At 37.9% G+C, this 10,702-nt stretch overlaps 1 protein-coding gene across 4 annotated transcripts in view; it reads left to right on the top strand.

Annotated features, from left to right (window-relative positions):
- RNF130 (ring finger protein 130) overlaps positions 1-10,702 on the top strand; it is a 48,232-nt gene that overhangs the window by 10,722 nt on the left and 26,808 nt on the right. The window lies entirely within an intron of this gene.

Raw genomic sequence — 10,702 nt, 5'->3', positions numbered from 1 at the left:
AACATTTTCAGTCCTTTTTCTTTTAGGCATAGGGGGTTGCTTGGAAACTTGAATTTCCTAATTATTGCTCTGCATATTGCCACACAATTAGAATATCATTCTTTTACTAAAGAAGTGCAGTGGCTGCTTTTTTCTTTTTTTTTTTTTTTCAAAGGAAATGTCTTGTGGCTTCTGGTTTAATGAGGTTTGACCTTCCCAATTCTGTATACCACAGGAATTTTCCAGGGAGATTTTGACCTCCGTGTTGCGATTCAAAGCCTGTTGACAATCCATTTTTATCTTAGGTACCTTCCTTAGACATTTTTGCAAGTAATCTGCAGGCAAAAAGTCCCATATTCTAGTGAAATAATTTTTGCCACCTTCTGTTTGTATTTTTTGCCACTTATCTCTCTGCTGATGTAAACCTTCCTAAACCTTCAACTCTGCTATTTCTTTGAAATAACAATATTGAAATACCAATAACAATACAGCTCTAGCATTGTTTGCTCTATTACATGTTAAATCATGTAATGGGTTTGATTATAACTTTAATACTGTCTTGTAATGATGTTAGATTTGGCAGCTGCTTTCATAGCAATGGGATGGTGTCTGTCTTTTATTAGGAAATCCTAGTTCACTCAGTGTTTCAGCTCTGAAGATGAGTGTGTTGCCTTTGAAATGGTATCAGTGGTTCTGGTAGGATGAAATAATGTCTCAAGTTATGAAAAATGAGAGCTACTGTGGGTAAAATGGTGTCTTGTAAGCTAGCCAGGCAACTGTTTGGATACTTGTTATTTAGCATGTTGACTTCCAAATATTTACTCTTACTCATGGCAAGCTTTAAAAAAATGTAATTACTAGAGATGATGCATATTTTATCTTCGAGTGTTTGAGATACTGTTTTTTAGCTGCTTGTACTCAGTCCCTGGTATACTGGAATCTCTGTCACTGACTTGGGGCTGTAGGCACTAACTCAATATTGGGCTTGAAGTGTTCAAACTATGTGACAGACTAAAAGTAATTATCTAGAACTGAAGTACCACCTTAGCACCACACTGTAATGAAGAGGAATGTCGCTCCACAGCGTTTGTTTTGATTGCGTTACGGTCACGTAAGGGATCTCCTTAGCAATCTGCACTTTGCAGAGCTTCCTATAAATAACTTCCTGTTTGCTTGATGTAGGAACTGCAAGTGTGTGTAACCAAGATGTAGACTAGTCCTTTGGTGTTAGCCTCAGTACAGGGAGGGTTTGGAATCCAGCATTCCCCTCAGAATTATTCCAAGCGCGATACAGATTCATGAACCTCTGCTTGCATGATGAGCCTATTCAAACACGTTGTGTATAAAGCAGTCTTACACACATTCAGGACACTCCCTGGTCATCTTCCTTCTGCCTTTTCAACCAGTTCACTGCTTGCATGCTCTAGGTGGTGAACAACCACATCATCCACTACTTAGATATTGAGGTGTGCTACATCTCTTTTCTTTAGTATTTTCTGTCCCTAAAGGTCAGGAGCAGTTGACCCTGTGTATTTTATAGCTGTTCTGCTGCTGAGTCAGTTAAATATGTGTTAAACTGAGTTGATATAAAGTGAAAATGAAGGTGAGCCGCCAAGTTGGTCATACTTCCATATGATGTCTAGCGCTGTGCAGTATTCCTCTTTTAAAAATGTGTTCTTCACAAGGCGATTTTGCAACTGTATTCTGAACAGGTTTATGCCTCTAAGTTTTCTTTCCGTAGACGGGTGAAAATAGGCCTTGTGTCATTTTATATCACTGTAACATAATTTTTATACTGCTGCATACCAAGCCTTAGGAATATTCTGCCTCCCTGGTGAAGCAGAAAGCAGCAACTGCTGATAATGCACTCTGTGAACTGAATGCTTTCCTACTTCGATATCTGCATGAATTCCAGTCACCCACCTAGGCACTGTCTATGCTAAAAAGAAGTAAAATACATGGATTTATGTATATTGCTCACCTGAAGAGAGGTGATTCTCTATGAAGAGAGCTCAGTAAGCAGTTCTCACCTATTGGATTAATATTTTATCCAAGTTTATATGCTTGAACACACATTTGAAAATTTTAATCTTAATGGAAATTTGTTCATACTCAACATGTTACTTAGCAGAATATAAATGCTTTCTGGTGGCTAGGTAACAACTGTCACTTTTGAATCAGTCTATCATAACAATGTGAAATGAACAGTTTCTATTGCTAATATCAGAATTTGCTTTCTCTTGTGTGATAGTCCACTAAGTGTGTACCCCTTTGACTTTAGGTGAGTTTTAAAGTAGGTATCAACCCTAAGGAGTCAGTGAAGGTGGTTTTTTGGTTTTTTTAAAAATTCTGTTAATGTTATTTGCAACATTATTTTCTTTTCTCTATGTATATCCTTATATGTATTACTGTGTGCATGTAAAATAAACCTGTTTTACACATTTTTGTAGGTGTCCTCTATCACCTAAGTGAAGGACATCTTTCCTAGCATAGATTATGTTAAACTATGATTTCACTGGCAGGAAGGCATTTTATGAGTGGTTTTGCTTGCTACTTCTCTTGAAGCAAAACAAAGATTGTCTAATGTAAAAAAGAGCCTGAGTGGTAGAGAAAATATCTGGTAGCTGCCTCCTTTATAATTAATTATGGAATAGGAAGGAAATGCAGGTAAAATATCATTTTAATTCTTGTTTGTTTGTGGTGGAGACAGTCCTGTCAAGTACCAAAGAGTTAAATTTGATATTGAACTGCCTTATTAAAATCTAGACCTTTATTTGGATTTACAGAAAAAAGTGTAAGCCAAGGAAGGCTCTGAAGTTAAAATTTCATATTCAGAATTTGTGGAACAAATATAGACATAAAAAGATACATATGTAAGTTGTTGCTGGATTCCAATAACTACTGTTTATCAATGCTGAAGAAATTTCCTGAAATATTTAAACAACTTGTAATATAATACCTTTGTCAGAGAGGATTTATCTGACACAGATAGATCTTGTAAAGTCTTTTGAACAAGCTGCAGGCATCTCATCAGGATCAATCTTCACTGTAACTCTAAAGAAATGATGCATTAATTTTCTGCAAGAATGTTTCAGTTCTGTGATGTGCACAGGAGGTGATGTTCTCCTGCTGTAGTACTGCGGGAGAGCTGCCCAACACTGTCTCCCAGAAACGTTTTCCTTTCAAGGGGAGGATTTCTGGCCCTGTATTCACCTAAAAAGCACACTAGCACAGGAAGCGAGGTCTGTACTTTCTTTGAACTGTGATAAAACTGAATGTATTTTATGTGGATTATTTTAGGTCACTGGGTCAGAGGCAGGAAGGACAGGAAGTCATTTGGAGTTGTTGCCATCTAATGGCTATTCCATGCTCTTGCCCTCATTTGGAGCGGGCAGGGTAGACTGCGGAGATCCGGCAGTCGAAATGCTGCTCTCCTCTGTTGTGGCACTGTGTGCTGCATGTCTTTTCCTCTGCTGCTTGCCTTTTTCTCACAAATGTCTCTTGAACTGATGTGTGAAAGCTGTGGCAGGGTGCGTTGCGGATTATTTTGCACAGATCTGCGCTGACAAATATTTTAACCCTGTACCAAATGAACTGCAAAATTTTCCTTGGGTTAGAGACCTACTTTTAATCTACAGCTCAATGTGCGTTTTATTGTGTATTACAATATTATTATAAATTTTTATTATTATTAATTTACCCTAGAGAGATGGGTCAGTAAAGCTGAAGCTTTAAAAGAGGCAAAACAGTATTCTAACCATAGCTTGCATACCTTTGATCATTTTATACTGTTTATTGTTTATATCTGCTAACTGAATCTGTGGGGTGCAAGTGTCAGCACTATTATAGCTAATCCTGTTTTCCACTGAATCTCTTTGGATGTGTATCCATCAGGAAAATCTGTCACACAGTAGATGGAGGTGTCTGACACTTAACGAGACATGGAGAGGAGTGTTTGAAGCACAGATTCTGGACCATAAGGAAGCACTAGTCTCTTCAACACAAGCCAGGGAAACCTCTTTACAAAGCTAACATAGCCTCAGTGCCTTGCAGAACTTCTTACCAGTGTTTCTGGGTGGTATATGCCTCATCCACAACTGAAACAGCAGCACTTAGGCTCATTTTTTCCTTAGCCAACTGAAAGGGTAATTAGTTCTGTGACTGTGAAAAGGCCCATGGGACTATTAGTGACTGTTAAGTAATTACATTCTTTTTCTTATCCAAAGTCTGAGCTCCAGCAGAAGAGTAATTCCCAAAATCTATGGATTTGGTGGAATCAAATTTATTATATTAATCTATGAATATTCTAGTTTTGAAGCTCTAAAAATATTTAGTAGTGTCCGTGGGTCAGGCTCTCTTGACATTTCTCTTTTGTGCTTTGCTGAATTTGTTTGGCATGACCGTCCAGATTGATGGATCTATATGAAAATTGTCTCTAGATAGAAGAAAATACATGAGCATGACAGATTGCACTTCTTAAAAATCCCTGGGTTTTTAACTTCAGCTTCCATTAGTGGGAATACAAACTGCTATCCAGAAAGAGCAAAATGGAAGCCACCTACTAGCACCTGGTCATACTACAGAATGCAAGATTATGGAGACTTTTAGTTATCAAAAGCCAAGTGTGTCTTAAACTGATGGCTGAACCAGTAAGATCTAGATTATATTAATATTATTAATCAAGAATGTGACACTAATGTGCTTGGATGTTAAATCCAGATCTAACGGGTTTTGGACGTTGTTCAGAAATGTACTTGACAAAATGTTATTTTCAAATAAGCAGAAATATCTTCTGAAGATAGAAAGACTATTCCGGAAATATGTGAAATTGTGATGTGAGGAACCCTTTCTCAGTAGCGTGTCCTGTGTTAGGGTTACACCATGTCCCTAGTTAAAACTTAATGTGACACTTCTGCTTTTTATTAATTTGCATTTGCTCAAGGTTTGAATATAAAATTTGGTCTGCTTTGTTAGAATACTAATACCTTAACAGTAAAAATCTTCATTAGATAGAACTGCAAATGCAGTTTACTCTCCATAATACATAGCTAAATGCTTTGTAAAACTATGTGAATATGCACAGATTGTGGAAAGGAAATCATAAAATTATAAATTTCTTTGTACCAAGTTTTTTTTTATTTTTCTGGCATGATTTAAGTGGAATGTCTGTTTCCTTTTCAAAAGAATTGTAGTGCAAGTAGATGCAAAGAAACATTGCTAAAAGAGAAAAAAGTTTTGTGAAATGTCTGTTAAAATCATTGCAACATCTGTCTGCATTTCCCTTATCTAGGCTTGGTTTTCCCTAGCGTAAAGAACCCGAGAGCTTACATGCATTAAAAAATACATATAAATATAATTCCTAGAAGATAAAAAGTCCTTCTACAGAAAGGAAATATGTGATATTAAGTAAAATGATCAAGGCAATCAAAAGGGGGGGGGGGCACCCACAAAACCAGTGTCCTTACCATTTTAAGTGATCTCTGCTGCAGTTCTGGTTCCAGAGGTGTATAAATTTCCCTTCTGGGTGCTCCCTGCTTTTCAGCCCAGTCATGAATCTGTCTTCCTGATGCCTATCAAGTGTTGAAATAGCATATTTTTGCTTTTAAAAATCAAAATGGGGTAGAAGTTCAGGAACTTGTGGGACACTTAGAGGAGAGGTAGGTGCATCTTCTAACTTAATAGGAGGCTCATAATTTTTCTAACAGTGCTTAGTGTCATATGACTTACGATAGAAGATGAAAAGGAGCTCTCTGGGTGAGGTTGGTGGAGAGGAAATGGTCTGCAGTGAAGCCAAAGTCCAACACCTCTCTCCTACATACTGGTATTGTATTGTATCTTTGAGAGATTCTAAGTGTTGGTTTTCTTGAGTGGGGTATGGTGGGTGTAGCAGAAACAGCTGGACCTTGTCAAGCTTGAGGACGTCCAGCAGCTCCACCATCTCACATGTATCAGCATGATTTGGACTTGTGAATGAAGCAGGAGGATTTAGCTGTGACTACCTGTTTTGATCTTACACAGATTTCTGCTTAAGAAACATCTCCCTGAGAAATGAGCAATTGAGTTATGAAATAATGCATCAGCAATTGTAATCCAAATATGGCCCAACAGTTTCCTCAACTGATTTTGCTATTTAGTTGCTCTTTTAGAAACTCTCGGTCATAGTAGACTATAAAACTGATCAAAAGTATGGCAAGAACATTATACAGAGGCATCATTTCTTGTTTAATGAAAGAAGGCATTGGAAAGATCATTTCTGCTTATAGGATTAGTATTTCTCATGTATGGACTTCATGTGTTACAGACTAGCACAACAAGAATCTGATTAGGCTTTAATATTTATTTTGAGTTGTCACGCCCATCTTTGGAAAGCTACTCTTGCTGTTTCTGGTTTTCTAATCATACGCCTCAATCATATGTCTGCTTTTCTTCAAGGAGCAGAACTTTATGAACATCCATCACATGTCTGTTAGCAGTACAGTAATGCGTGGTACGTTGCAAAATACTAAAATGTATGTAGTCATATTTAGAGGGCATAGTGCAGTGCTTTCTTAGCCTGGTAGAGTAAAATCTGTTGAAGCTCTTTTTGCTGCAAAGAAGAGTTTTGAGTGTTCTTCAGACTATATTCTGGTTGTGATTCATAGAAGCCTGTTCCTTACTAAACTTGAACGTCTACGTCTTTGTTCTCTTAAGTAGACAGTGAGAATTCAAGTTTTAAACTCAGAAGATTTCCTTTTTTTTTTTTTTTTTCCCCCCCCAAGTTCCTTTGAATAGGGTTGTGTAGGAAAGAGACTCATGATTTTTGCAAATATCTGCTCAGTGTTTTGGGATAGCTAGTGGTTTCTCTGGTTATATTTAACTGAAGCATCCTGTGACAGCCTAACTTCAGGTAACAGTTTCATATACTGCTGTCCTTTATGATTTTCTCATGTTAACATCTGTTCTAGTGTCTGACGCTACATAAAATAGGTATCCTAAAGTAAATGTTTACATACGGACAAGAATTCAATGTTTTAATTATTAGAAAGGCAACAGGAAGACAAATGTTTTAAAACGCTATCCAGTCTCATTTTAAAATTGATGTACATTCTTGGCATTAAATTCTTGCCTTCCTTAGACATAAATAACTGTCAGATATTACAGGTTTTTTCTGTTTTCAGGAGTATTAGATTTGGAACATCTCAACATATTTTACTCTTGAGATTGCACTTGTGTGTTGACAACTTGGATGTGCTCTTGTTTACTTTGATTAGATCAAAATAAAAATATGTGCAGCTAGACCTGTTTTAATCACTCTGAAGATATGCCAAGGCTCTTCCTCTTGGTGTCTGCTTTTCCGAAAGGCTGTTTTATAATGTAAGACTTACTCTTCATGACAAATTTCTCTATTTTAGATTAAAATTGTAAGGTATCTGAATAATTTGTGTATTTTTCACCAGTGTTATGTACCATGGAATTAATATTTAAAAGCTGTGCTCCCCACTCCTCTAGCAGTGCAGCTCTGCATACAGTTCCGTATGCCTTTTCCCTTTCCCTCACCTTGAGGGTTCCTTGGTTTATATCCTCTGTGGCTATATCTCTTACCTTGTAGGGGTAATTCTTGCTTCTGCCTCTGCTCCCTTGCAGCTCAGATGTCTTCTGGTGTTTTCACAGAACCTGTGATCATTCTCTCAAAACTTCATATATAACCATAGCACTTGATTTGTGCTTTCCTGTTTTCTTTGCTGACATTGTCTGCTCCCAAATTCCGTTGGAGTGGTTTCACTGTTACTTAATGTTATTCCAAGAAACCTGCCACTCACCGTAATAGGACTGATCCCTTTCCTCAGTGCTGAACAGTGTGGTGCTGTATTTTTGTGATATACAGTGTTCAGAAATGCTTAACATACAGTTACAGGATTTTAACAGAAGAACAGGGAGGTCTGGTTTGTGAAGATGGGCAGTAGTATTTCCAATTACATTAGCACTGTACTGTTCCAGTTGTTGCAGTCAAATAGGCAGTGGCATTTCAATGTCTGAATCATTCCCTGACTCCAGCCTACAAGTGACTACACCATTCTTTACCTTTATTAGGAAGGTGGGGATTTTGTTTGGTTTTCTTAAGTACTCTGAAATTGCCACCGGAATTATTCAGAAAAATGTATGTTAAGTTTCAGTCTTTCAGAATGAAGTTATGAAAGGATTCCATTACAATTAAATATTGTCTGCTGTTTAAAGAGAGAATTACCTTCTTTCACAAGCCTGAGATGAGTGCAGTCTATCTGTTCCATGCTGTGTCTGCAGCATCAGCAGGCACTCTTAAAGACCTAGGAAATTACAAGGACTTTAGCCAAAAATATCAGCCATTAGAAAAGTACTAACCTTTCTTATGAGCATCTGACTTAGTTCTCTGCAAACCTTGCCTCATCAAATCAAAACAGTTCAGTGCCTCTTACAAGTGGTCCAGCATTTGCTGCACTTGAGATGGGATCTCAGTTTATTTTTCCTTCCCCAGCTGCAAGAAGGTGGTTGAAACATTGCAGCAGTAGCAGCAGTTTGGTGCCAGGTTGCTCATACGCCCAGGAGGAATTGTCTCACCTGCCCTTCTGCCCAAATATTGACCAAACAGCTGCTTGAGCTGTTCACAAACCCAAGGAAAAGAAAAAAAAAATAAAAATCAGCAGTTTGGCAGGCTGCCAGTCCCTGCATCCTCCAAGGGAGGGTGGTTGGATGAAAGGTGTCTGAAGTCTGGTCTTGGTATTGTGGCCATAGTTGTCCATATTTTGAGTTTCAGACAAACAATCGGTAGTCAAGAATCAACAAAACAAACACAAAAGGAAACAATTATTTGCCTGCGATGAGCCTAGTAATTTTTCTTTTGATTACTTTCTACTGACTTTGAAAATGTGCTCTTTTAGAATTGCTAGGAGGTACAGATAGATTAGTGAAAGCTAATGTGTTGTGCTGAAGTGAGAAACTTCTGGATGTTGCTGTTTTTCCAATCTTGTTTTTAGTGTCTTCTCACCTATTAAGTCGTCCTCTCTTCTCTTTTTCCAATGTAATATTGCACAGGTTTAATGGCTAATTGCAACTTCATCCCTTTTCATACATGGAGTTGTATAACTATCCTGATTAAACATGCACATGGTAAAATTGCAAGCTAGAAAGAGCTGTCCGGGCTTGGATGATAGCAATTAAATGATTTATATTTACAGGCATCAATATCTTATGCCTGCTGTCTGTCCTAGCTTGTCATCTATGGTTGACTGTGTGGTTCATTGGCTTTAGTTAGTATTCCAGCTTCTTTTCTCCGGACACTCTGTTCTTGGCTGAGGAGAGTATTGCTTTTCATAAGATTATGTAGTAAGACCATATTCTAACTTCTACAAACACTGTTACTCTTTCTGTATTCACCTGAGGATTTTTCTGCTTAAGTTTCAGAAATGCAAGGTTTCAAGGTGCTTAAAATAAATGAGTCAGTGTCTCCTCCTGCCCCCAATTGTTCTCAAACAGGGAGCTCTTGCTAAAATTATTTAGGGTGATGCCACTGACAAAAATATGGATGAACCAAGTCCCAGTTTCCACTGAGCTTCAGTATGTTAAACAGGCACAATTTATTTTTCTTTTCTGCAGTTCTCCTTGGCTCTCACAGGGTCAGAAGCAGCAGTAGCACTTTGGCTGTTCCCAGTTGAATCATTTGGAATGCAAATCGCTTTGCAGTGATGCCAGAGGTTCCCTTTGTGCTGGGCTTTATATAAAACACATGACAGATTGTCAGCTTTGTCACATTCCGTGGGCAGCAGGGAATAGGTAGAGGCTTCAGCGTTTGATTCAGACAGAACTGGACTACTATCAGATCTTAGTCAGCTTGGCTTTGCAGATAACTGTAAATCATGTTGGAATGCTACATTGAGTGCTTCTGACTGATATTTTAATACTAACATAATTCCTCAGTGCAAATAAATACCTCCTGGGGAGCTTAGCAGAACATGTGCTCTGGGGAGCACAGTCCCCCTGCACCCTTCCCCGCCTTTCTTCACTATCCAAGATAGATATGAAGAACAGAAGTGAGTCCTAGGGAGAATATCAAGCAGTTTAAATTCTCTGTTCTTGATTGATCTTGCACCATCTGAGCTGCAGGGGTTTCAGGTTGCTGGAGCATGTGCTGCATCTACGTACAAAATACAGCAGGAAAGGTGGCTCTTGTCCTGTAAAATTAAGTGCTGCATGTCTGGGCAGGGACTGTCTTCCCAACTGGACAAATAGGAATCTGAGAAGATTTCCTCTGAAAATAAAGCAATCAGTAGAATTTTAATCTGTTCCTGAGATTTCCTGCCTTTGAAATATCTTGGTTAGTTTGCGTGAAACCAAACTCTTATGTCTCGAACTGAAGTGTCTCTGGAGAGCTGGACTAAAGTGGACCTTGTATGAATCTGTGGTATATTAGTGATTAAATAAGTTGTATCCATAAATTGGGTAGGGTTTGGCTTGCTATTCAAAGGTTTTGAATTACTGTGACACTTGTTTCAAAATTATTCAGAAGGAAACACTGAACATTCTTTTCCTACTAAGACCCCTTTTACTAGGACAAGGCATGAATGTCTTTGCCATTTCAATTTTATATAAAGAAAAGTTGAAATTCCTTGAGGAAAACAATTTTGAGTCTATAGGATATTAAATTATTGTGCAAATCTTAATTTCTGAAATTATCAGATTTGATTCTTCTGAGTATTTCTGTCAGCACAAT

This window comes from Athene cunicularia (genome assembly GCF_003259725.1).
Source record: "Athene cunicularia isolate RWA chromosome 13 unlocalized genomic scaffold, athCun1 chr13_part1, whole genome shotgun sequence".
Lineage (NCBI taxonomy): Eukaryota > Metazoa > Chordata > Aves > Strigiformes > Strigidae > Athene > Athene cunicularia.
Note: the sequence above shows the minus strand (reverse complement) of the source record. Positions and strands in the feature narration are given on the sequence as shown.